Source organism: Rhinatrema bivittatum, chromosome 9 (genome assembly GCF_901001135.1).
Source record: "Rhinatrema bivittatum chromosome 9, aRhiBiv1.1, whole genome shotgun sequence".
In the NCBI taxonomy this organism is placed as follows: Eukaryota; Metazoa; Chordata; class Amphibia; order Gymnophiona; family Rhinatrematidae; genus Rhinatrema; species Rhinatrema bivittatum.
Genome location: NC_042623.1, coordinates 100,213,875 through 100,240,552, shown reverse-complemented (window position 1 = coordinate 100,240,552; position 26,678 = coordinate 100,213,875). Strand labels below are relative to the sequence as shown.

The 26,678-nt window shown below is 43.8% G+C and overlaps 1 protein-coding gene and 1 long non-coding RNA gene across 5 annotated transcripts in view; one reads left to right on the top strand and one right to left on the bottom strand.

Annotated features, from left to right (window-relative positions):
* IMMP2L (inner mitochondrial membrane peptidase subunit 2) overlaps positions 1 to 26,678 on the bottom strand; it is a 1,785,698-nt gene that overhangs the window by 661,181 nt on the left and 1,097,839 nt on the right. The gene's annotated exons all lie outside the window — the stretch shown is intronic.
* LOC115099370 lies at positions 1,530 to 25,507 on the top strand. Its single transcript, XR_003858759.1, has 2 exons — positions 1,530 to 1,648; positions 25,423 to 25,507. It is a non-coding gene; the product is annotated as an uncharacterized LOC115099370 (long non-coding RNA).

Below are 26,678 nucleotides of genomic sequence, written 5' to 3'. Positions count from 1 at the left end.
CCAGGCAGGCCGCAGATTGGGAAGGCTTGAGACTGATGTGCAGGAGGTATAGCAGAGAGACACCCTCAAGGGGTGGAGCAAGGGAGGTGTAGCTGTAGTGACATAGGCCAACCCGCGGAGCAGGGATGCCTGAGTCAGGTCTCCAAAGATGACGTATGTTGAAACCCAAGGAGCGAGGAGCACAGACAGTCTCTGTATGATAGAGAAGCACAGCCCCAAGGTGAGGGGAAGTACAGGCAGTCTTAGTAGCATGTAAGTGCGACCCTGAGGAGCGGGGAGGCACGGACAGTCACAGTGTAGCAGGAAAGCACTGCCCCAAGGAGCAGGACGGTGCTGAGAGTCTCTTGTATAGTTCGAGGAAGCAGCCCTGAGGAGCAGGGAAGCGCTGACAGTCCAATACAGCACGTAGGCACAACCCCGAGGAGCGGGGAAGCACTAGAGTAAACTCCTGAGTGGTAAAGGTGTTCCAGAGGGCAGCCCCGAGGACCAGGGAGCCTTGCAGAGTAGGACTTTAGGAAGTGCAGAGCCAGCCCGAGGAGCGGGGAAGGCCAGGAGACAAGGTCCCAGAGAGACCGCCCTCTGGCCCCCGAGGAGCAGGTACCAGACAGAGTCCAAAGTCCAATGTAGTCCAATAGCGATGCCACAGGAACACAGAGCAGGAGCTAGTAGAGACATACGAACTTGTTGCCAAGTCGGCTAGCTGAGGGCAAAGGTGGGGCTTAAGTACCTTGATCTGATGACATCATTAAACAGGGATGCCCCCAAGGTTTTGCCAAAGAGGCTTCAAAGGAGGGTCCGGTGGTGCACGCACGCGGCTAGGAAGGCCCAGAGACGACGTGGGTGGCAGCGGCGTCTTGGCCACCATGAGGAGCCATGGAGAACGTGGCGATGGAGATTGGCCTGTGCCGCGAGCAGACCCAGGGAGTGCTGGAGAACGGTGCAGGATGTAAGTAAGTGCGGTCGCAGCCATCTGCGACCGAAGGGCATAACAATACCTACCTTCAGAGAAATACAATGTACCAGCAGCCAGATGCAACTTCAGAATTAAGGACATATGAATTTTTATTTAATGATTACCAATCAGTAAACTTTAATTTAAAACCTAGAGCTTGGTCCTGTCTGATTTGTCCCAGCATCTCACCCCATGGGATGCAACTACATTATACACGCACTGAAAGCAAAATACCATTGTTGGGCCAAAAGTGAGAGCTTCCCCCCATAAAAAGAATCCACCATGGGATAGAGAGCCAAGCAGGGTTACACCATAATAACTGCCTTATTTCTTCCTTATCTGCCACAGGGTACAGATCATCCATGTCCTTATGGTTCTATCACCTACTCTAGGCCTGTCTTTTCTCCAGAGCATGAGGAGGATGAGTTATCAGCTGTAACATAGTCTTCCTCATTTCATCAGCTATAACATAGTCTTCCTCATTTCATCATCTTTATTATGACAGCTATCAAGCATCTCACATCTGTCATATTCTCATAATAGCTGAATGACTGCAACAAGTGAAGTGTTTACTCTTTGCTGTCACTCTGAATTGAAAAACTAAGAAAATGCAGCTTAGCCTACTTCACAGGATTGTCAGGATAGAGGTGGAACCACTCACATAAACAGTACCACCTTGAACTCACTGCAAGAAAGGTAGCTTATTAATAAATAATAATAAGAGCAGAGAATGAGGGGTAAAATGAATACTTTTTGTGAAAGTTGCTCCATGCTTGGATTTGAGGCTCATGGTCTTGTTCTCCAGATCGTGACTGTCTCTCAGTTGGCTAGCCAGTAGCATCAGCAGAAAAGAGAGATATATTGCCTTCTTTATCTAGAATGAATCAAGCATTCATTTGACATATATTTTGGAAGAAGACCAATGAGCAGCCACTCAGGAAAGAAATGAAAGTGACTTCTGGCAAGGAATGGAAACCTACCTGAGGAAATTGTAACCTATCTGGAATGAGGAAATGAAACTAAGTTTCACTAAGTTATTTATTTTATCCCCATACAGTTCTTTTACTCCTCCCCGTTCATCTTTTCTTCCTCTCCCAGTTTTATAGCCCTGTTTTTTGTAACTGCTTCCCCCTTGCACCAGTTTAGTTCTACTGTTCAATGCACCCCTTGTTTCTATGTAAACCAGCATGATGTGACCTGGTCATGAATGCCGGTATATAAAAAAATCTAAATAAATAAATAAATAAAAAACTTAGAGAAATGAATGAAACCTGTCTGGGGTAACTCTGTACCCCAAAACTTAACACAGGACAGGGTAGTGTTAGCCGAATAGAAAAATCCCATTATTTCTAGAGTAATTCAGTATCCCAGGTATTTTTGGTCACTCACAGAAAGCAAATGGTTAATGGTAAGATTTTTTTTTCTGGGAATTTATGCAAAAGACTTCTGGTGACAATGTCTTAAATCAGTAAAGCAGCAGGAACACTAATTTATGAGGTTTTACATGAAATCTGTATCTGGAGTAAGAAACTGCCTTAGAAAACAAAGTGAAATATATATATACATATATACACACTCACACACACAAATACATATCTATAGGATTTTGAAAATCCACTTTTCCACTTGCCTGAGGTGAGTGAATTTTCATGACCAGTAGGAAGATGTTCATGAGACCCAGAAAAGGCACCAGCGGCACTCTGTTTGGCCTCAAATCAGACCTGAAAAGGCGGATGCAATATAGAGTAGTAGAGCTGCAGGGAGGAGAGTGACAGGGCTGCGCAATGATGAAAGGAGAGGAAGGATAATGAGAGGCTTGCAGAGGATGGGTGACAGTGGAAAACAAGTGTGAGAGGACTGCAGAGAATGGGGAAGGGTGTAAAATGAGAGAAATGCACTATAAAATGGGTAAAAAGGAGGGAGAATGAAATGGCTACAAGTGGGACTGGGTTGGGGTGCAAGTACAATACATGATGAATACATTCCTCTTTTGGTGAGTAGGACACAAAAGAATTTTCAAATCCCTGTTTATATACATATATTTTTTATAAAATGTAGAGTCTGATATTCAGCACCATTTGTCCAAGTTTTAACTTACAGGGTCCTTCATCAAAATGCGTTAAAACAATAACGCATGGCGTGAATGTAAATTTTTTGGAGGGACAGGATCAGGGAGGAGTTTGGGTGGGATTTAGTAAAATGAGGGGCAATATCGCACGGTTTTAATGACACCTTTTTTCCTGGTGTTAGACTGTACAATATGCCCAAAATGGCCATAAAGCAAATCGCAATAAATTTTGGAATTGCATTTTGGCCATTTCTGGGCTTGAGAGAGAGAGAGAGAGAGAGACTCTGGGGAGGGCCTCACTGTGTGCACCCATTTCTATCTCAAAGATGGAATTTTGTACTATGTTATCTCACCCTAGCTTGATGGTACCCTGAGACATCAAGCTAGGTGTTGCGTGTGCCGGCTGCGGCAGGCTTGAGGCAGGCCCTCTTACCCCCAGTTGCCTGCACCAGTGCTTGGTTCTGCTGCTCTTGTGGCTGGTGGCTACCGCCTCCAACCCCAGGCTGCTCCTCTTGCTCCCAGCTCCGCGGTGGATGTCTCTGCTCCGCGGGGAGACGCCACCATCTCGCGCCACGCCGTGCCCCTCCCTAGGCTCACGCACGTGCATCAGCTATTCTATTAAAGGGGCCGCGGCAGGAAGCTTACCCACGGCCCCAGATGATGACATCACTGGGCCCTGGTATATAAGGCCTGGCCAAGCCAGTGCTTCCTTGCTTTAGAAACAGGCCTCCACGTTGGTCGTGTCCTTAGTTACTAGTTCCTGTGATTACGTCATGTTCCTGGTTCGTCTTTGTTCCTGATCCTGGTACCTGTTCCTGCTCCTGTGTTCCGAGTCTAACTTGCTTGTTCCTACTGATTGACTTTCCTGGCTTTGACTACTGCTTTGTCTGACTACGCTACTGCTTGTCTCCTGGAACTGACCACTGCTTCGTCTGACTACACTACTGCTTGTCTCCTGGAATTGACCTCTGCTTTGCTTGACTACATTTCCGCCCATCTCCTGATTTGACCTTTGCTTGCCTGACCATTCTCCTGCTGACTTCTGGTATTGACCCACACTTGCCTTGCCACTCTTCCTTGCCTGCCACCTGCCCTGATGTCAGCCTGTTCTATGGCGCTCCACTTGTCTTCATTCTGGACTTGGCCTTTCAGGCTTCGGCCTGCTCTTACTCGGGCACACTCTGTCTGCTTCCTGTTCCCATTGGCGCCCGGGTCTCCAGGACTCCGCCTCGTCCAGATCGGACCACCTAAACCCACTGCTGGCCCCTGGCTGACCTCCTCGTCATCCCTCAGAAGACCTCGGACAGAGGCCCACCTAAGCCCAGTCAACCCCGTTACCCAAAGGCTCAACCTGCTGGGAACGAGGGCTGGTATTGGCGAAGCTCCAGCCAGCCTCCGTCAGTCAGTCAGCTCTGCCTGCCGATGGTGGGGACCCATAGGGCTTGCCCTGCAGGTAGCGTCAACCCCACCTTGGCCCAAGGGTCTACCTCCTGTGCAACACTAGGTTGAGAGAACATAGTAGAAGTTTCATCTTTGTGAGATTTTCCTCACTCCAAATGATGTGAAATCTTCACCAAGGTGTACTGTGCTGTTCATACATCTCACTCTACATGTGAAACTGGCCCCTAAATCCTAAACCACCACACCTCACCTCAACCTATTAGATGGCCCCCTATAGAGATAGAAATATTTTACTACTATGAGGTACTTGCAGATAGTCTCAGTCTCTCTTTCTCTCTCTGTGAAAAATAGAGATTATTGCAGGGTGTGCTAAGTTAATTGCACCATGCAATACTACTGATGTGAAGCGGTAAGTTACCGTGTAGTGTGGTAATTCTAAAATCTCTCTAAACACACCCCTTTTTCTTAACATGGGCATTAGCGATGTGTTAACACATTTTGATGAATCTAGGGGTTAATCAGATAAATGGTGGGATTCAAAAATCCCACTGTACTCATCAGAGATGAGATGAGATAGCCAGATAACTTTTTTGGCTGGATGAAGATAGCTAGCTATCTCAGTGCTAGGGCGTTCCAGGGAAGCATCACTTATCTGGCTAGCCAGATAAATGCTGATTTTCAGTGTTATCTGCCAAACTTAGGCCTGGATTTATCAAAATGGACTAAATATCACCTGTGATAGAAAAAGGGGCATGTTTAATGGTAAAAGGCAGTTTATCACAATTTGTGCAAATACCTAAGTTACTGCAAATTGTGATAACATTTTTGCACATTGAGATAAGTGCCAGAATGTGGTATTTTGTACATACAACCACTGGGGGGGACCATGTTTACTATTAGAGGAGGGGGGAGAGAGAGAGAGAGAGAGACAGACTAGCCATAATGCCCTCACCCTATATAGGTATTTATATCTCTATGGGAGGCCCACCTAGTAACTCGAGGTGAGGTTCAGGTATTAGTGTAGAGGTTAGGGGCCACTTTGACATTCAAAGTGAGACGTACAAACAGAACAATGCTCTCCTATTAAGATTTGATAACCCTCGGAGTGAGGAAACTCACTCAAAGATGATATTTGTGCAATGTTCTCTCAACCTAGCTTGATGGACTCTCTACCCTTTTAGCCAGGAAACTTTACACCTGCATGAAAACAGTCCTAAAGTTAGCTTGATAAACACATCTGGCTAACTTTGAGATTGTGTATTCAGTGGTGCAGGTGCACTGCTGAATATCCAATGTAAGTTAGCCAGATTGGTTTATCTGGCTAATTTATCCAATCACCATGCTGCTGAATACGGACCTTTAATATTCTATGAGGAGAGATAATGGTACATTACCGCAATTGTTAGTTTTTCCATTGCAAAAATAAAAGGATTACCCTAATTAGCAAGTTTTGGATCCTCATTCTGTCAATGAGCAAAACCAAATGTACAAAAATGTAAATATTCACATTTCCATTACAGATGTAAGACTTAAAATATTCTAAGTTAAATTACTATTGAATTCTGCAAATAGGTTCTAAAGAGGTTGGAAATCTTCTAGAGCATACTCTTCATGTAATAGAATGGGAAATTACAGTCTTCAAATAAAATACAATTATGGTTTATGAATACAGGGTGTAAATTGCTATCTTGTATCTCTCACTTATCTCATTTGAATTTGTGTGTATAATATTTTATTTCAATGATGTTTTGTTTTCTTCCATTTGTGCCTTGTTTGATACTGAATTACATACAGTACATCTAAAATGAATTGTACTTGTGACTTATCATTTTTACTAGTTTAAAATGTTTGGTTTTTCTCCTTGCTTTCTAGTAAAATTGGTTCCATTAGCTTGTTGTTCAGTTTTTCCTTTTGCATGTTCTTTTGCAATCATTCTATAAAAGCACTGAAATAAAATATAGATTATTCAAAAGTTGTAGATTGCTCTGGAATCTGTGGGTGATCTGCAATAAAGGTGAAGAGCCATAAATCTTCAAGGAATGACATTTGCAGGCTATGTGATTTATTTACCCAATCACATTAACACATTCTTGTGCATTATCATGTTATAATGCATATTAATGCTGATGCTATTTTATGCACTTTAGCACATTAGTCCATTTCAAAGATAATGTGGACTAGCATGAGAAATTTTAATGAGTTTCCATATAAAAAGGTATGGAAAGCAGTCCATTAACATTAAAATGAGTTAGTGCAAATTGTGTGAAGTAAAGCAATTTGCATTAACCCATCATCCAATGTTAAACTTAACTATAGCACAGGAAGTGTAGTTAAGTTGCAGAATAACTTCCACCAGATAATGCAAGGCCCACTGTGGGCAATGACCTCTCCCATCCCCATTGACTGAATAAGAAACCCTCCTATTCAGCCCGCCCTACCCCTACTTCCTGATTGAAGTAGAAGCTCCCCTTGAGTGGCAAGCAAGCTTTCATCCCCAAGAAGAAAACTCTTGAGTGTAGAAGTACCCACACCCAACTCCCTATAGTTTACTACTTAAACAAAAGTCCTCCCTGAGAGATGGAAGTACCACTTCCTGACTCAAGATTAAGAGCCTGCCTGTGGCCCAACGGACCCATGCTACTCCTCTCTCTCCCTTGCCTAGTTAATTTCCTGCCTATCCCATTAACTGGTGTTTAACTGATACTGGGGCAGAAGAGAGCAGGATGCCCCCTGCTTGCTGATATTCAAATGCAAACTGGCAACAGGTGACCTTAGATGGCAGTAACAACTTAGTATTAACTGTAAAAAAAAGAAAAAGAGAAGATTTTTTGAATCTAATGTTTCATATTACTCATTTTGACCTCTAGCTCAATTGGAATCAGGTCCGAAATCGATTGGTATGAACTTTTACTGGCAACTAACCAGGGATTTTCCTTCCAAAGTTACTTTTAGGCCACGAAGTGTTGCCATTTCACAATGACTGTCTCTTCATTCCCCCACTCCACCCCCCCACACACACACTCCCCAGGGCCATGCTGCTTCTATTACATCCCCAGCCCTAGCTAATCCAAGGAGAGAAAGAATTGAGCTGGGAATCAAGCCTAGGTCCCTCCACATGGCTGTGCATAATGGACAATTTTAATGTGGCTTACTCAAAAGACCCCCTACATTGAGAACGGATTCTGTACTGTCACCAGAAAGAAAATATAATCAGAACTGGAGGATTGTCTGTCAGTAAATTGAACAAAAAATTGCTATTGATTAACATTGTAGTTGAAGTATATATAGTATATGCACCACCTATCCTTTTTTTTTTTTTTAGCAATGTTCTATTGTCCTTGCAAAGTTATTATGAAGACTCTAATCTTCCTCTTTCATATTTATTTAGCTATATCTGTTGTGGCTTTAGAAGTACATTTTTCTGTATATCACACTCTCTTCATATATTGCTCTCCAAACCCCATTCTCCCTCATCTGCTTGTATATCTCCTTTATCCCTATCATCTTGCTTTTATTAGAATATAACATAATATCTTGCATCCACTATTGTTATTCCAACATTTATTTAGGGTACATTATATGAGCTGAGGCTGGTGACATTTTTCACTCTCTTTTAATTAATGGTTATGATATATGTAAAGGTGATTTCCTGTTTTGATACTAGCAGACACAGACTGAAGACTGTACAAATAGAAGCAGTACAAATAGAATTCTGATTAATGTGGATAGCAGACAGATGCTATGCAGAGCATGAGACACAATCTGTGCATTAGCTTTTCTTAGCTTCATATAGGATTTCTAGATAGCTGTTCAATACAATTTGGTGAAAGAGCAGAAGGAGAAAACTATGAAAAAAGAAAGTGTAGCATGAAAGGAACAAGAAGTCCCAAAAAGGTGTTAATACCACCCAACAAGATAACCTGAGCAAAACCTCAACAGGTGAAATGGCATACAGGTTTCACCATATCTGCTTGCTTAATTTTCTGCTCTGTATTTACATGGGATGTGACTAAAGTGCATGTGAGACTATTTAATTTAGTCATTTCTCTTTCATATTTTACTAGAAACAGCCTGAACATAGGCAGATCACAACAAAATCTTAAAATTTCCAAAATATCAAAACAACAAAGGAACAAAACGTTAAACCCATCGTCAGGTTGTAAACCATAATACATTAACTTGAATTAATTTACAGCATAGAAAAGTCATCAGATCTTCTATTTATCTTCAAAGTGCTCCAGCCCAATGAAAATATACATCCCATTTTCAAAGAGAAGAGAAAAAAAATGCATACTAAAGATTTCTGATCTATGCTGTGAAGACAGGGAATAGATTCATTTCAGGAAAAAATACAAAAGGAAAGGAGATATGAAAACGGCTGTCCCTTTTGTGTGCAAAACCACAAACACAAGATGGAGACCCAGGGGTTGCAACCATTCTTTCACAGTGCTACAATTTCTATGGACAGATTTTCTGCTGTTTCCCCTGACCATCTCCTCCTACCTCCACCACAAACAGAAATACATAAATGGCTGCAGTAATATTCTTTTCATTTTTTTTTATTTCAAAAAGATAATTGCTATAGCATATGTCAGACAGTAAATGATAGTTTTACTTGCTAGTTGCTGTATAGCACACTGTCCACAGTGCCAAATTAATGATGTTGGTAAATTCAAGTGAAGAAGAGAAAATCTTTTGCTGCATTCAATAAACAAAGACTGACAGTATGGACAGGGCTGTTATTGTTTATTCATCTGTAGAGAGGAATACCATACCCCTTTTAGGACAGATAACACGTATTGAATGCTTTTATGAAACAGATATAATGTAAAAAAAAAAAAAAAAGAGTTTCTGTTTGAAAACAAAGTATGCATTGATTTTCATACTGTATGGGAAATTTGTGATAGGGTATAGAAGTAGTCACACAGAAGTTTAGAAAAAGCATGTCTAATTAAAAAACTAAAGCAAAGTTACTGATCACCACAAGCAACCATGACCATGCTGATGATACATGAGTTCCAATGACTAGGATTAAGAACATAAGATATGCCATACTGGATCAGACCATGGGTCCATGAAGCCCAGTATCTTATCTCCAACAGTGACCAATCCAATTCACAAGTACCTGGCAAATACCCAAATATTAAATAAATCTCAAGCTACTATTGCTTATTAATGAATAGCAATTTATGAATTTTTCCTCTAGGAACTTATCCAAACCTTTTTTAACCCAGTTACACTAACTGCCATAACCACAACCTCCAGCAATGAATTCCAGAGCTTAACTATGTGCTGAGTAAAACATAATTTGCTTTGATTTGTTTTAAATGAGCTACTTGCTAACTTCATGGAGTGCCCCCTAGTCCTTCTATTATCTGAAAGAGTAAAGAACCAATTTAAATTAACTTATTCAAGTCCTTTCATGATTTTGTAGAGCTCTATCATATCCACCCCCCCCCCCCTCAGTCATCTCCAAACTGAACAGCTCTAACCTCTTTAGCCTTTCCTCAAAGGGAAGGTGCTCCATCCCCTTTATCATTTTGGTGGACTTTCTCTGTACCTTCTCCAGTGCAACTATATCTTTTTTGAGATACAGCGACCATAATTGTACACAATACTCAAGGTGTGGTCTCCTCATGCAGGGATATATAGGCATTATGACATTTCTCGTTTTATTCACCATTCCCTTCTTAATAATTCCTAACATTGTTTGCTGTTTTGACTGCCACAGACTCACTGAACTGACAATTTCAATGTATTATCCACTATGATGCCTAGATCTTTTTCCTGTGTGGTAGCTCCTAATATGAAACCTAACATCCTGTAACTACTGTATAGATTATTTTTCTTTATATGCATTACCTCGCACTTGTGCACATTAAATTTCATCTGCCATTTGCAGGCCCAATCTTCCAGTCTCTCAAGGCCCTCCTGCAATTATCACAATCCGCATGTGATTTAACTACGCTGAAGAATTTTGTATCATCTGCAAATTTGATTATCTCACTGGTCATATTCCTTTTCAGATCATTTATAAATATATTGAAAAGCACCGGTTCAAGCACAGATCCCTGAGGCACTCCGCAGCTTACCTTTTTCCATTGTGAAAACAGACCATTTAATCCTTCTGTAATGGTTTGTGGGTTTGTGGACCCTTGGCCTGAGGTGAGAGTTTTTACCACCTGCGGGGAGGAGCCCCACAGGTCCACACCATCAGGAGGCGAGGTCAGGTACAGCAGGAGCTCTGGATGAGAATCTGAGGAGAGGATCCAAGGAGTGGGGTAAGTTACACAGCAAGGAGGGACCCCCACAGTAAGCAGGCAGGCTAGAGATCAGTACCTGGGCAGAGACCTCTGAAGGGGGTGGTGCTAGGCAGACCAGAGGAGAGGGAAGCATGAGACAGGACGTACAGAAGGTATACTGTAGAGGCAACCCTGAGGGTTGGAGCTGCGTAGCGAGGGAGGTACTGATGTTATGACGTAGGCTATCCCGCGGAGCGGGGAAGACCGAGTCAGGTCTCCAGGTGATGACGTAGACAAGCCTGAGGAGCGGGAAGTATCGGCAGTCACCGGTGGTTGAACAAGGGTACTGCCCCGAGGAGCAGAGAAGCACAACAGTCTCTGGTGTCGAACGTTGGCACTGCCCTGATAAGCGGGGAAGCACTGACAGTCCCAAGTGTAGAATGTAGGCACTGCCCCGAGGAGCGGGGAAGCACGGAGATAGAACTCCCAAGAGGTGAAGGCGTTCCCAAAGGCAGCAGAATAGGACTTCTGGAATGCGCAGGGCCAGCCCAAGGAGTGGGGGAAGCCAGGAGACCAGGTCTCCGTAGAGAGCGCCCATAGGCCCCCAAGGAGTGGGTACCAGCCGGGGTCCAGAGTCCAAGAAGGGTCCGGTAGCATTACCACATGTCCAAGGAGACAGGAGCTTGTAGAGTAGTGATGGAACTCGTTGCCAAGTCGGCTAGCTGGGGGCGAAAGCAGAGCTTAAGAACCCTGATCCAATGACATCATCAATCAGGGACGCCCCCAAGGTTCCTGCCGTAGCAGCTTCAAAAGAGGGCCTGGTGGCGTGAACGCGAGCCTAGGAAGGCCCGGAGTCGGTATGGGTGGCGGCGGCATCCCGACCGCCATGAGGAACCATGGAGTATGCGGCGAAAGAAACTAGCCCCCACCACGAGCAGGCCCGGAGAGGGAAGCAGGATGGTGCAGGACGTGAAAAGACATGGTCGCAGCCGTCTGCGACCGACGGTCACAACACCTACTCTCTGTTTCTTGTCTTTTAATCAGTTTGGAATCCATGAAGGGACATCACATCATATCCCATCTTAAAAGCCTCTCATGAGGGACTTTGTCAAATGCCTTCTGAAAATCCAAATACACCACACCTACCAGTTTACCTTTGTCCACATGTTTATTCACCCCTTCAAAACAATGAAGCAGATTTGTGAGGCAAGACATCCCTTGGATAAATCCATGCTCACTGTGCTCCATTAAACCATGTCTTTCTATATGCTCTGTGATTTTGACCTTTAGAATAGTTTCCACTATTTTTCCCAGCACTGAAGTCAGGCTCAGTGGTCTATAGTTTCCCGGATTGCCCCTGGAGCCTGTTTTAAATATTGGGGTTACATTGGCCACCCTACAGTCTTCAGGTACAATGGATGATTTTAATGATAGGTTACAAATTTTAACTAATAGATCTGAAATTTCATTTTGGAGTTCCTTCACAACCCTGGGGTGCATACCATCCGGTCCTTGTTATTTACTACTCTTTAGTTTGTCAAACTGGCCTACTACATCTTCCAGGGTCACAGTGATTTAGTTCAGTTCATCTGATTCATCACCCTTGAAAACCAACTCCAGATTGTTGTGTCCCGCGCCCGTGGACGGCCACAGGCGTGGCCCCCTACCTCCACCGTGGCGGCGACCTGCCGCGGCAACCCCTGAAACGCTCCCCGGGGCCGGTGGCCATCACCCCGGGGATGGTTCGCAGTCTGGCCGCCCGCTGGGGAGCCATCCCTGCTCCTCCCTCGCGGCACTCTGCTGGCTTTCCTCCTCCTCGGAAATCCAAGATGGCCGCCACCATCTTTAGGCATGAGGCCATGCCCCCCTGCTGGATTTAAAGGGACCTGATCCCTTCAATGATACTCACCTGCTTCCAATTATCCAGAGCAGAGGAAGTATTTAAGGAGGCTTCCTCTGCTCATTCCTCGACTTGGCAACGTCTCTGTGAGCTTTGTCCAGTCTGCTTGCTTCGGTGAGTTCCTTGAGCTTGGCTTCTGGTTCCTGCTTCGTCTTGCTGGTTCCTGACTTCGGATTGGCTTACGGTGATTCTCTGGTTCCTGACTTCGGATTGGCAAGTGGTGATTCTCTGGCGTACGACTTCGGACTGGTGAGCGACGACCCTCTGGCACTCGACCTAGGACCTCTTCAAGACTACCGTCTCCAAGAGCCCGCCTAAGTCCCAGCGGCCCGGGTCCCTACGGGCTCCTCCTGGGGGGACCGCGGGCTTCCAGAGTGAAGTTCCAGTTGGCCCTTGCACCGTTACCCTGACCTCCCTAGGTCCACCTAAGTCCCAGCGGTCGGGTCCCTACGGGCTCCTCCCGGGGGGACCGCAGACCACCAGTGGTGAACACACAGCGCCTCATCTCGTCTCTTCATCGCCTCCGTGTTCGCCTCAGCCTCCAGTGCCAAGGGTCAGCTGGTCCTGCCTTCTGTTCTGCCTCGCCACCCGACGAGAGAGCCTACGGACCCTCCGAAAGGTATACCATCCTCTCGTCGGCCAAGGGTCCACAAGCCTGAGCATAACACGGATCTGGTATCTTCCCAATATCCTCATTGGTAAACACAGAAGCAAAGAATTCATTTAGTCTTTCTGCAACAGCTTTATTTTCCCTACGAGCCCCTTTAACTCCTCAGTCATCTAAAGGTCCAACTGATTCCCTCACAAGTTTCTTGCTTCGGATATAGTTAAAAAAGCTTTTATTATGTTTTTGCCTCTACAACCAACTTCATTTCAAATTCTCTCTTAGCCGACCTTATCAATTTTTTACACTTGATTGTATTTTTAAACAATGTCCACACCTGTTATATACTTTTAACCTTTGTAGCTGCACCTTTCAGTTTTTTTCTATTTTCCTCATTTTATCAAAGTTTCCCTTTTGAAAATTTACTGTTACAGCTGCAGATTTACATATTGTCCCCCTTCCAGTTATTAGTTCAAATCTGATCATGTTGTGATCACTATTGTCAAGTGGCCCACCACGTTCCCTCGTTCACCAAATGCTGCGCTGTGATGGAAGGGAGCGCTAGGGGGTGCTCCCCAGTGCGGAACAAGGTGTGTATGCCCTTGCAGAGAGACGATCCTTATCTGGGAACTGGAGAACCTGGCCCTCCACCGGACCTGTACACTTCCGTGAGGCCACCAACGCAATGGTGATTTCTGAGTGGTCCTCCGATGGATGGATGGATGGATGATAGCCCCTCAGGAGGTCCAGGAGCAGAAGGGAAGAGGAAGTCAAACAAGGTCCCTCAGGCTCCCTTCACAGCCCAGCCGGGCTGGTCACGGACCACACTGAATAGCGGGGCCTGCCCAGGGAAGGACAGACATCAGGCTTACGGATATCAGGAAGAAGGCAGAGGTCTGATGAGAGACGAGAAGACTCCTTTTTGCACCGTCAGATGGAAAGACCCACCAGCGCCCTACACACCCCAGTGGGGGTGGTCGCGGACCACTGGGCTACTACGTGCTCTACTCAACCAAGCCAGGCTGGTCAGGGACCACAAGGGACGGGTCAGAGCGAAGCTGAGGACATCTGGACAGTGGACGAAGACATCAGGGCTGGAACGGAACATCAGGACACTGAAGACATCAGGGCTGGAATGGAACATCAAGGCACTGAAGACATCAGGACTAGAACGGAACATCAAGACGGAGACAAGAGACCAGGAACAATGATGACAAGGGATCCCAAGATGAATAACAGGAATGCCAGCAGGAACGGAGAGCAGGAGTACTGAAGAGAACAAGCTCCTTGCGAAGGCAAGGCATGACTGACCTGAAGAGCCTTTTGTAAGCAAAGGAGGGAGTTCCAAGAAGTGACATCATCAGGGTGGACCAGAGGGCCACTCCCTCACTGGCCCTTTAAATCATGAAAGGAGGCACAGCACCGCATCTAAGGAAGAGGAAGGAAAAGCAGCAGGACTCTGGACAGCGGCCCTGCTGAGAGAGGAGGAGCCAGAGCTGGACCGTGCAGGCCCCGACATTGGAGGGGCCTGCACGGAGAGGTGTCCTGCCACTGGAGAGGTGGAGTAAGGTGGCGTCCTGCCACTGAGGAGCAGGCCTCCAGGCCTGCAAGGAGACAGCAGCAGCAATGGCAACCCCTGCTGCTAAAGGAGTGCAAGTCCACAGGTCCTGCCGCGGTGAAGAGCAGACAGGCACAGCCTCGGCCAGCCGCAGGAGCAGCAGAGATGGCGGCTTCCGGGCCGCGGAGGATGAGGGCTCACAGCAGCTCCTGCCGCATTGGAGCACAGCGGCACGGCCCCCCGTGCCGAGGAAGGCATGAGTGGTCTCCGGACCGCGAGGGAGCAGCACACAGCGGCTTCTGCCGCTCTGGGAGGTCCGGGCTTCAGAGCGGCCTCTGGGCCGCAAAGGTAAGAGCTTGCTTGCGGCCCTGTCGCGAGCGGGATCGCAACACCAAAGCCTGCGTTCCACTAAGAATTAAATCTAAAATAGCTCCCTTTCTTGTTGGTTCCTGAACCAATTGCTCCATAAAGCAGTTGTTTATTCCATCCAGGAAGTTTATGTCTCTATCATGTCCTGATGTTACATTTACCCATTTACATTTACTCAATCTGCCATTATTACTGCACTGCCAAATTGGTTAGCTTTCCTGATTTCGCTTAGCATTTCATCAACTGTCTGATCATTTTGGCCAGGTGGACAGTAGTATGCAAACTTTGTTAAAGACAAGGCCTCAATTTATGCTCACTTAATAACACATTTTTATATTTGTCATCTAATAATCTATATTTTTCATTAATTATTACTATTTTTACTTTGTAACCCGTATAACCTATATAAATATACCTTCAATAAACATTATTACATTTAAAAACAACTACCACACATTCACTCATCCTGACTCATACCCCATCTCACAAACCAACATTCAAACCCCATCTATACCTTAAAACCCCCTAAACCCCTTTTATCTCAACTTTCTCAGATCAAATTTACTGCACACTTTTTTCGGGGATTAGAAAGTACCGGGAATAGAAACCCAGGCCCTGTTGGGAGTAGGGTACCGGTTCTATTGCTCTGGACTGGAGGAGGAGAGAGACTTCCTGATCTAAGAGCATTGAGTGGTCGGATGTTCCCCATGTCAATCGAGGTGGGGAATCCGGCGGAAGGGAGAGAAAGTGGAGGTGATAACCTTGAGTGACTATGGCAAATACCCAATGGTCTGAGGTGATTGTGTGCCATATGTTCGAAAAATGGCACAGTCGACCTCCCACTGGTATGTGCAATAGTGGAGGCTGGTTGCTGCTCTCTAGGTAAGAGTCAAAAACCAGATGCTGGACCTGGTTGAGTGCCTGCTTGCGATTTTTGGGGACGAGGTTGCTTTGACTGGCCTTTTTGATAAGGCTTAGTTGAGCGGCCTCTGGATAGTGGAGAATATGATTTCCTTTGGTGGCAGAAAGGCCTTTTGAAATCTCTTCTGAATGACCGTTTGGTGGGAAATTCAGAAAGTAACAGGGAGAGTTGGCGAAGAGTCTCATGGTGGTCTTTGAGTTGTGTCACTTCTTCCTGTATCTTTTCTCCGAAAAGACTGTCCCCCGTGCAAGGCAAGTCTAACAGTCTGTCTTTTACTTCAGGTCTGAGGTCCGAAGACTTCAGTCAGGCCCATCTGCGTGCAGTAATACCTGCTGCTGAGACTCTGGATGTGGTGTCAAAAACATTATACGCTGATCTTACTTCATGTTTGCCCACTTCCAATCCTTTTTGAGCCAGGGCATGTAATTTATCCTGGAACTGCAAAGGCAAGGACTCAGCGAAGTCTTGTATTTGTTTGAAGAGGACCCTGTTGTACTGGGTCATGTAAAGTTGATAGGAGGCAATGCGGGAGATAAGCATTGAGCCGTGGAAGACACGTCCACCTATTACATCCAGGAATTTTTGTTCTTTTCCTGGAGGAACTGAGGAATGTGGTTTAGAGCATCTGGCCTTCTTTTGGGCTGACTCAACGACCACTGAGTGATGGTCTAATTGAGTTTTCTGAAACCCTGTTGTCAACTGAACCAGGGTGTTCCCAATTCCTCTTGAGAAGATCCAAGAGGACATCATGGATAGGAAGAGATGTGACATCCTTAGGAGCATCAATAAATTGTAGAAGCTCCATCATCTGGTATCTAGAATCCTCTTCTGTTTGAAGATGGAAAAGAACCATCTGAGTCATTTCTTTCACAAAGTTAATGAAGGACAAGTCCTCTGGAGGGGAACATTTTCTTCCTTCAGGAGGAGAGGGTGGAGATGGTAGGTCCTCGGAATCCTGGGACGAATCATCAGTCCATGGATTATAGGGTTCATCTCCAGCTCCCCTAGGATCTTCAGAGGGGAGGAACGAAGGTATCCCAGAAGGTCCTGCTTTAGGCACCGAAGGCATCGAGGGGGTCACCAGTGGTATCGATGGCCGGATCGGATGTACCGATGCAATCGGTAACATCGATGGCTGAGATGGCAGCAGGACTCCCGATGGAGGAAGTAGTAATGGTGTTTCCCCTTCCTCTGTTGATGACAAGGGTATCGGGGAGGAGGGAACCGGGACCACTGGTTCTGTCGGATCCATTGGTGGAGGAGCGGCAATGAGTGCTTCCATTTGTGCCAGTAGCGGAGCCAAGGCTACTGTTACGGGATCGATGGCCGGTTCAGGAACTGGCACTGGTATCTTGAAGCCTTGCATCACTCTGTTGATGGCCTCTTGGATCAGCTGATCCAATTCCTCATGGGAAACTGGAACGTGGAGCCCCGATCCCGGAGTAGGAGGCAGAGCGTAGCCAGAGGGACCACCATTGGAGGGGGAATCGCGGCTCCCAGCACCTGTGTAGGTGGGGACTGCCTCGGTGACCCAGACACAGAAAGGGATGAGGCCTTTTCTGGGCAGGCTTTCTTCGTCAGTGGCTCAATTGATGTCGATGTCGAGGATTTTCCTGCGTCGATAGCTTGAGCCTTATGGTGTCGATGTCTGTGTTTTCCTCAATGATCTCCTCGGTCTGTGTCTAAAGGGACAACGGAGGAGGTCGATAGCCGTGGAGTCGTCAATGCCGGTCGGACAGCAGTCACTGCTTGATACTGGTGTGATTTAGATGGCGTCGGTTCGGAGGAAGTCGAGGCAATCAGACGGAGTCAGGGTTTGTGAGCGAAAAAAAGTTCCATCTTCTCCATTCTAGCCTTACAACCCTTTGGTGTCATTTGGGCACATGAGGTGCAAGTAAGGACATCATGCTCGTGCCCTAAGCACATGACACAGACCGTGTGAGGGTCTAATAGACATAATGCGAGTATAGTCAGGGCACCGATGGAAACCTGATGCCATGACCTCGACAAAAATTTAGCTGCGGTGAAGTCGATGGCCGGTAGGCCTCGAAGGTAAAACTCGACGGAAAGCGACCGGAGCTTGGTAAAAAAACTTACCGGACGGCCGCAGATGTGATATATCGCTAGGGGGACCCCTGTGGGGTATTAATTTGAGAAATATTTTTGAAGAAGTTCCGTGAGGAAAATTCCTGTCAGGAATGTATTGAGAGCTCCTTAACCCGTGTGGCTACTGCTATGCTGAAAAAAGAAGACTGAAGGGGGACCCCTGCTGGATGCAGGGTTAGTGCCATGCTGGGCATGCCCAGTAGGTGCCAGTCAAAGTTCTAGAAACTTTGACAAAAGTGTTCTGTGATTGGCTCCATCCTGATGATGTCACCCATATGTGAGGACTACCATCTTGCTTGTCCTATGAGAACTATGTGGGTCTCATATAGAGGTATAAATACCTACCTAGTATGAGTACATTATGGCTTCTCTCTCTCGCTCACTCTCTCTCTTTCTCCACCACCCCCCCCCCCCCCCCCCCCCCAGTGGTTATAGATAGGAATTACAGCAGTTGTGGCACATACCGCAAAGTGTAAAAAGTTATTGCACTCTGCGGTAATACCTATGCAAAGTGCTATGATAGCACACTTTGTGATAAATGAGCTATTACCACAAAACACACCCCTCTCCCTATCACATGCGATAGTTTGATGAATCTAGGCCTGTCTGGTTCAGCCAAAGAGCTGTCCTAAAGTTAGCTGGTTATAGGTAGCCAGTTCAATAGTGTGGCTGCACTATTTAATATACGTCCACAGTAAGCCAGATAAGTTTATCCACTTATCTGGACTGTGTCTGAATATGGACAGTAGGGGGAATAGTTTTGTAACAACCTGCACAATTTCTGCAGTTCAAAAAAACGATCAGTTATGCTAATTTCCAAACTGAACTAGTTCACTTTGAAAATGAGCCAAAATAATGTGTAGAAATTCACCCACACAAAGTTACATCTACTCTTTGCAGGGTACATCTACTCTTTGCAGCGTATAACTTGTGCATACATTTTAAAATAAGTACATGTAAATCCAAACAATGCCCCAACTCTGACCACCGGAATTCCTATTTATTTATTTTATGTTTATATTCTGCTTTTCCGCACTTCAAAGTGGATTACATTCAGGTAATGGAGGTATTTCCCTATCCCCAGTGGGCTTACAATCTAAGGCCTAGATTCATCATTTTGCTATAATTTTCACATGAATAGCACCCACAATAAAAAAAAAAAAAAGGGGAGAATGGTTAGGGTAGTTTTTGAGTTACTGTAACACATGCTATTTTAGCACTTCACATAGGTATTTTACTGCAACACAGCTTGCAAAGTGGCCAGACTGGCATTTCCTGACAGAAATTACTCTTGCCTACTTTGATGCAGTCTGCACTCTGCATCAAGCTAGGATGAGAGTACATTGTAGAAATCTCATCTTTGTGTATCTTTCCTCATTCCAAACCACATCATATCTTAACTGATATGTACTTTGCTGTTCGTATGTCTGACTATGCATGTAAAACTGCCCCCCAAACCCTAGATCACCAGTAAAACCTCACCTTGAGTTACCAGTTCACCCTCCTACAGAGGTATAAATAGATAACTAATATGTGTGCCATCCCAGAAGCTCTCTCTCTCACTCTCATTCCACTCCACTCCCTCTCCTTGCCTGAAACAGGATTTGTGATAAATATCACAAATCCTGGTTCGGGCATATAGCACAGCTTACCGCCAGGAAAAACGGTGTAGTTATTTCTGGCGTTAAAATGTGTGATAACGTGTGTTACACTATCACATGCAACGTTAAACAACACTCATTTTGATAAACCCCTTTTACTACATTTTCAATATATGCATGTGCATCTTGCAATGCAAAAAATAACACATCTGTTAGTGCCCTAACATTCACAATAACACCATAACACATTTTGATGAATGACCCTGTAAGTTTGAATCTAAGGCAACAAAGGGTAAAGTGATTGCCCAAGGCCACAAGGAACAGCTGTGGGATTTGAACGCTTGGCTCCCTGGTTTAAAGCCCACTGCTCTAACCACTTGGCTACTCCTTCACTCCACTATACTCTTATCTTGTTTGTGCATGAAAGTATGCACAAAATTTGGTTATGCACATACTTTTCTGCACACAAATCTCAGGAAATTTTATAACAAGCCATTTTCATGCATAATGCCAAGTTTTATGCTCGCAAATGGCTTTGAAAGTTAGCCCCAGAATGACAAATTTCTAGTAGGAAGCTAGACTAAAATTGTGCATTCATTGTGCAAAGATGCTGCAGCTGTCCAGTGGTTCTACATGCTGGTGTGATTCTGTTCCTTTATGCAATATCATCCAGGGGAATCTCTTTAGCTGACCCCACTGCAGACAGAGAAGATGCTGCCAAGCAGAAGAAAACCATACAGCCTGCTCCTTAGCCAAAATGACACTAGATGCTGGCATTTGAGAGACATGGAATTGTACACATAAGTGATTGGTGTGATGATTATGCTGACTGCATGGTTCTGAAGGACCCCTGATGCAGAAAACTATTTTGAAACGCAGACCTTGTCGGAGTGATTATATCAGCTGATCGCTAAGGCAAGATAAGTGATTTTAATTGGAAAAAAATCTTTCTAAAAAAAATTATTTCATGGACATAAGCCTAATCAAAAAGAACAAAAAGGATCAGCAAATATACAAATGTGATACTGGCAAACAGTTTTTTATATGTGAAAAATCATTTGTATAAAGGTATCACCATACTGGGAACAAGTGTAAGACTACCTCATCGGTGGTAGCCCAGACCTTAATTATTCACCCAATACATGTAAAGTGAAACACACACTAAACCGTGTTCAAAATGCAACATGTACATGATTGAGAGATCCGGGCTACCATCTCTGAGGTGGTCTTACACTGGTTCCCAGCTTGCTGACACCCTTATACGAATGATTTTTCACTTATAAAAAACTGTTCTAACACTGGTGTTTAAAGGGGTTAACACAGGTCACCTGCAATATTTGTCAAATGGGTTGAATCCCTGTCAACCTTAGCAAACTTTATGTTTCCTACATTAAGATTTGTTAGTGGTTACATCATCAACTATTATTAGCTTGGAGAAAACAAGAAAAGGCTTTTAGTTACTTTGTGTCTGCTGTTTGGAATTCACTTCCTTAGCCTTGTGCCAAGAAAGCAACGATTGCAAATTTCAGAAGATTTTGGTTTTTAATCTGGCTTTTAATGATATTTAGAATGCTGGATCAGGATCCAGTTTGAATTTAATGTAAACCTTTTTGTTTTAGCTGGAGTTCCATTTAGATTTTTTAGACAGGATTTATGAAGTATATGATACAATTTGTTTTATAAATTGTACTATTTAGCTACAATTAATAGTAATTTGTTATTTTTATTGTACTTCATTATATGTATAAACCAGTGGCGTAGCCAGAATTGATTTTTTGGGTGAGCACAAGGTTAACATGGGTGGGCACAAGGCATGCAGGTCTACTAGTTGTTTTCTTACTGATAAATAATGCCATATACTGCACCCTAGAATGGCTAAGTAGTTTGCAACAGCCATTATGTGTCATGTATGAAACTTTAATATACTTTACTTCAATTATTTCAAGTATAGAAAACAATCAAATCCAATCATATAATAAAACAAAAATTAATGTATTCTTTCATGAACCATCTTTGCAGAGACCCAGAAATCTTCATAAATACAATAAAACATAATTAATCATCAGAACAGGTGCAGCGCAGAGCTAGGGCAATTCACATTACAAGTAACATGAAAAAAAAAAAAATTCAAATTCTGGTGTCATCTCAGCAAAAAATAACCCTCCACTGCTATTTTGTGAAGTAACAAACTCTTGCAAAGAAAGAGGCATCTGGAACCTTGCCATACAGTCACAGCACTGACTCTCAGGATTCAAACAGCAACCTTATGAAAAAGCAGCAATGCAAATACTACACCAGGCCCTAGAACATTAATACATCACCTACTGGAATAACAGAACAAGATGGACTACTACTACAGAGAAACTATATGCTAGAAATACTGCATTTCCGTCACACACACAGGCAAAACTGAGACTGACCCTTACCTAATATAGAAATAAGAGACTATAAATTAGAAACAGAAACATGCAGATAAAGCCAAAATAGAAAGCCTGAGAAACTAAAATGTCTGAACAGTGGAATACTTAAGAAAGAGCAAAATACAAAAATATAAGAATGCACATTCCCAAAGATGACATATTTAAATTGCTAATAGGAAAGGAAATGTCAATTTGTATGCCGTTTCCCAATTAAGTTGGTTAATAATTTTTTAGTTTTCTATTTTTTTATTTTTTATATAACAACCGGCCGAAGTTTCGCAGCTTATGCTGCTTCATCAGGAGCTTGAAATATAAAACTTTGTCAAGCGGCATTTAACTCTTCAAAACAGGACGACCTCGTCTCATGACATCTTGAAATGAACAGAGACGTCAAGATGTCATGAGACGAGGTCGTCCTGTTTTGAAGAGTTAAATGCCGCTTGACAAAGTTTTATATTTCAAGCTCCTGATGAAGCAGCATAAGCTGCGAAACTTCGGCCGGTTGTTATATAAAAAATAAAAAAATAGAAAACTAAAAAATTATTAACCAACTTAATTGGGAAACGGCATACAAATTGACATTTCCTTTCCTATTGCTGATTTGGTTTTTGTTGGAAATTATTTACGTTCTTTTTTGAGTCATATTTAAATTGCTAACATCTCTCTCTCTCTCTCTATATATATATTTTTTTATCTTTGTTGTCTGATCTTTGTATATTTCTAATCAGTTGGTCCTGGTCTCTTTTTCCCATTTTTTTTCCTTGTCGCTCATTTCCTAATTCCTCTTCAGTGTATTTTCTACTACTGTCTTCTTCCCTTCCACACACACACATAAATACATACATGCTTTCTCTCACAGACTCCCTCACACACTCAGGCTCTCACTCTCGTATGCTCTCTCCGCCCCCCGCCCCAAGCTCACATTCTCTGCAGACATACATACAAGCTCTCACTTTCTCACCCCTCCCCAGGCTTATATTCTTATGCACACACAGAGGCACATCCAAGCACTCATTCTCATACACACACCCAAACCCATACACCTATTCTCACCCACACATACACACATTTAAGGTCCCATTCTCACCCACATATACGCACATTCAAGCACCCATTCTTACCCACATATTCAAGCTTCCATTCTCACCTACACACGCAAACCCAGACTCCCATTCTCACCCACACACACAAACCCAGGCTCCCATTCTCACCCATATATACACACATTCAAGCTTCCATTCTCACCCACATATTCAAGCTTCCATTCTCACCCACACACATTCAAGACTCCATTCTCACTCCCATACACACCCAGGCTCTGATTTTTACCCACACACACACCAAGGCTCCCATTCTCATCCACACATACACATTCAAGCCTGTGCACAGTTTCTGCTTCCTCCCCCCAGAGCAGGAAGATCAGCTGGCCTCTCCTGCTGCCACTGGCCTCCTGCTATCTTCGGGCCATACAGCCGACCGATCTTCCTGCTGGGGGGGGGAGCGGAAGCTGTGCGCAGTGCTTCCACTCTCCTCCCCCCCCCCCCCAACAGGAAGATCGGTCGGCCGTACGCAGGAGGCCGGTGGCAGCAGGAGAGGCCAGCTGATCTTCCTGCTCTGGGGGGAGGAAGCAGAAGCTGTGCGCGGCACTTCCACTCTCCCCCCCCCCCCCCGGAAGATCGGTCAGCCGTACGGCCCGAAGATAGCAGGAGAGGCCAGCTGATCTTCCTGCTTTGGGAGAGGAATTGGAAGTTGTGCACGGTGCTTCCGCTCCCCGCTCCCCCCCCCCCCACAAACAGGAAGATTGGTCGGCCATATGGTTGCAGGACGCTTCTCCACGTGTGCCATGATGGCGTGCCAGGCATGGGTTCTCCTCTTCACTGTTGCGGGGATGGGATCCCACGACAGCCTTGCAGTTCCGGTGTCAGTTGGGTGGGCCTGGGTCTAAATTGGGTGGGCAGCTGCCCACCCAGGCCCACCCGTGGCTATGCCACTGGTATAAACTGCTTTGATATCACATTGAAATAGTGGTGGTATATCAAGGTTATGACTAGACCAAACTAAACATTACAAATTTTGCTTGGTTGTTAGATTGGTTGCTTGATAGTATATTGGTTTTGAACAAAAGTAAAACAGAGATTCTTTATATGGGTAATAATACTGAGATATTATAGACAATGTCAGTCTGTCCAATTATAAAGCATTATGATATTTCTCTGTCCTCTAAAGTAATGTCTCAGAGTATATCCAGAGTCTAATTTTCTGATGGACATAAATATTGGATCAGTCACACAAAGAACTTACTTTCAGCTTAAAGTAATTTGTCAGTTTTGAACCTACTTTGATCTTGGATTATTGTAAAATTTTATATATGGGCTTACTGAAAAAAAGTTATATGCAAGCTGCATTTGTTGTAGAATGCAATGACACACTTGATTATGAGGAAATAAAAAGGGAGAGAGCAACTCCTATGCTGCTTCTTGTACACTGGTAAACTATTGCTGAGACAGCCAAATTTAAACTACTGATGATAACCTTTAAGGTTATTAGGGACAATGACCCCAGTTATTTATGGTAAGAATTGGTTTAGTACACTCAAACATTTGTTATGATCTTCTCAGGGTTGCTTGTGTTTATTGCCTTCCACCTCAGACAAGAAAATGCAACATAAATGTTACTCTATCGGGCACCCCAACTCTGGAACAGCTTACGTTTTGATGTAAAATCTGAGTTAAACTATTCAAAGTCTAGAAAACAGAATCTGATTTGTTTATCTTTGTTACGAATTAGCATTAGAAGTATGTTCTTAGGCTTATACTATATGTTTTTGTATTTTTATTTGTATTATTGTGGTTGTTCAGTCTTGTTGTGGTTATGTTTTCTTTTGATATTTTATTTATGTTTTATGCATGTTGACTTGTAAATCACTTCTATAGCAGTAGTTAATTATGTGGTATATAAATTTATTAGAAAAACAAATCAGAACATTTGGGAATCAAAGAAAAAATAAAACAAAACTTGAGCCTAACCAAAGTTGGGCACTTAAACCACTTAAAAATTGTCCTCTATGTTCCTACATGACATTGGTTAGAGCCTGTGCGCAGCATCTGTGCCTAATGTTCATATTTTCTTTTACTTCTAATATAATATTGTTGCACGTCTACAGTTCCCTGCTAAATTAAAAAATATAAAATGCCATGAAAAGTGGGAAAGCAAAATCTGATTTTATTATCCTTCTGATTTTATAATATGAATCTTTTTATGTATGTTTTCCCATTGCAGGTAATACAAAGACAAGCAGTCATCAATGAGAACAAAAGAGAAACTGATTCTCTCAGGTGAAAAATAAAGGCAAATTCCATATCCAGAGGATTGCCACCACGTCTATCTCTCAAATCAAATGGCTTGCAGTATTTCTGTAAAACCACAAAGGAAAACGGAACAAAATAGAAAGAAAAAAGAAAAGAAAGGAGTCCTTAGACCATAGCAAAACCTCATGTTCGGCATCAGTCACATGCATGACAAAAATATCAAATTCACAGCTTTAAGTCACAAATTGCTCAGGCAATAGCAAAGAATGGCTTTATTATGCACAAATTCAGATTTGTCAGTCATGCATCAAGCAACATAAGTGCTTCATCTGCAATTCACAAGCTTCCTTGGAAGAACATTCCCCTCCTCTCAAGTGTAATGAGAATGTAAAGACTGCTTATCTTCTTTTTTTTTTTTTTACATTACTGCTTAATAGTTTAGATTTAAAAAATAACTAAAATGCTTAGTTTACTTTTAGCCCTTTCATAATCAATTAATTGCAGATCCCCTAACATTTTAAAATTTCCCAGCAATAGTAAGGTAGAACCATCTTATTGACTAATTTTTCTTTAAAATTGTAAGCTGAAAGGTAGATTTTAAAATTGGTAACTACTAGAAAGCCTTTGGCTATATTTGAATATGGCAATTACCTTACATAGTACATTCTGAGAACAAAATGAAATGTTATCTACCAAACATCCATGTCAAAGATTGCTTCATCAAATTAACAGTAAAGTGCCAGTAGGGGGCATCATTCAGCTGAGAGCCTTGATTCTGTACCATCTGCTGGTGCAGAGGGAGCTCTATAGAATCTTAAGGGCTGATTCTGGAAGGGTGCTGTGTAAGATGGGGGTTCCAGGGGGCACTGGGATATCAATAGGGAGGCAATTTTTATTAGGAGGGTATCTGAGCTCAGGATTTAGATAGGGTGCCAGGATGAAGGGAAGGGAGATCAGAGCTCTGGTGTGTGAGGTGAGGGAGGGAATTCTTTGTTGACTACTTAGCCAGCTCACATTGATTTTCAGCACTGTCCAGTGAAACTTAGGTGACCAAGTCTGAGCATCCTAAATCTAGGTGGCCATATTTTAGTCCCCTTTATTTAGAACATTTTCAGCTGAACTTCGCCACCAATGTTTTTGGCTATAAATTAGTATAAACCAAGGCAGCCACCTAGATGAGACTGCCTTTTTTGAAAATGCATCCCTAAAACAATCTGGTAGCTCAAA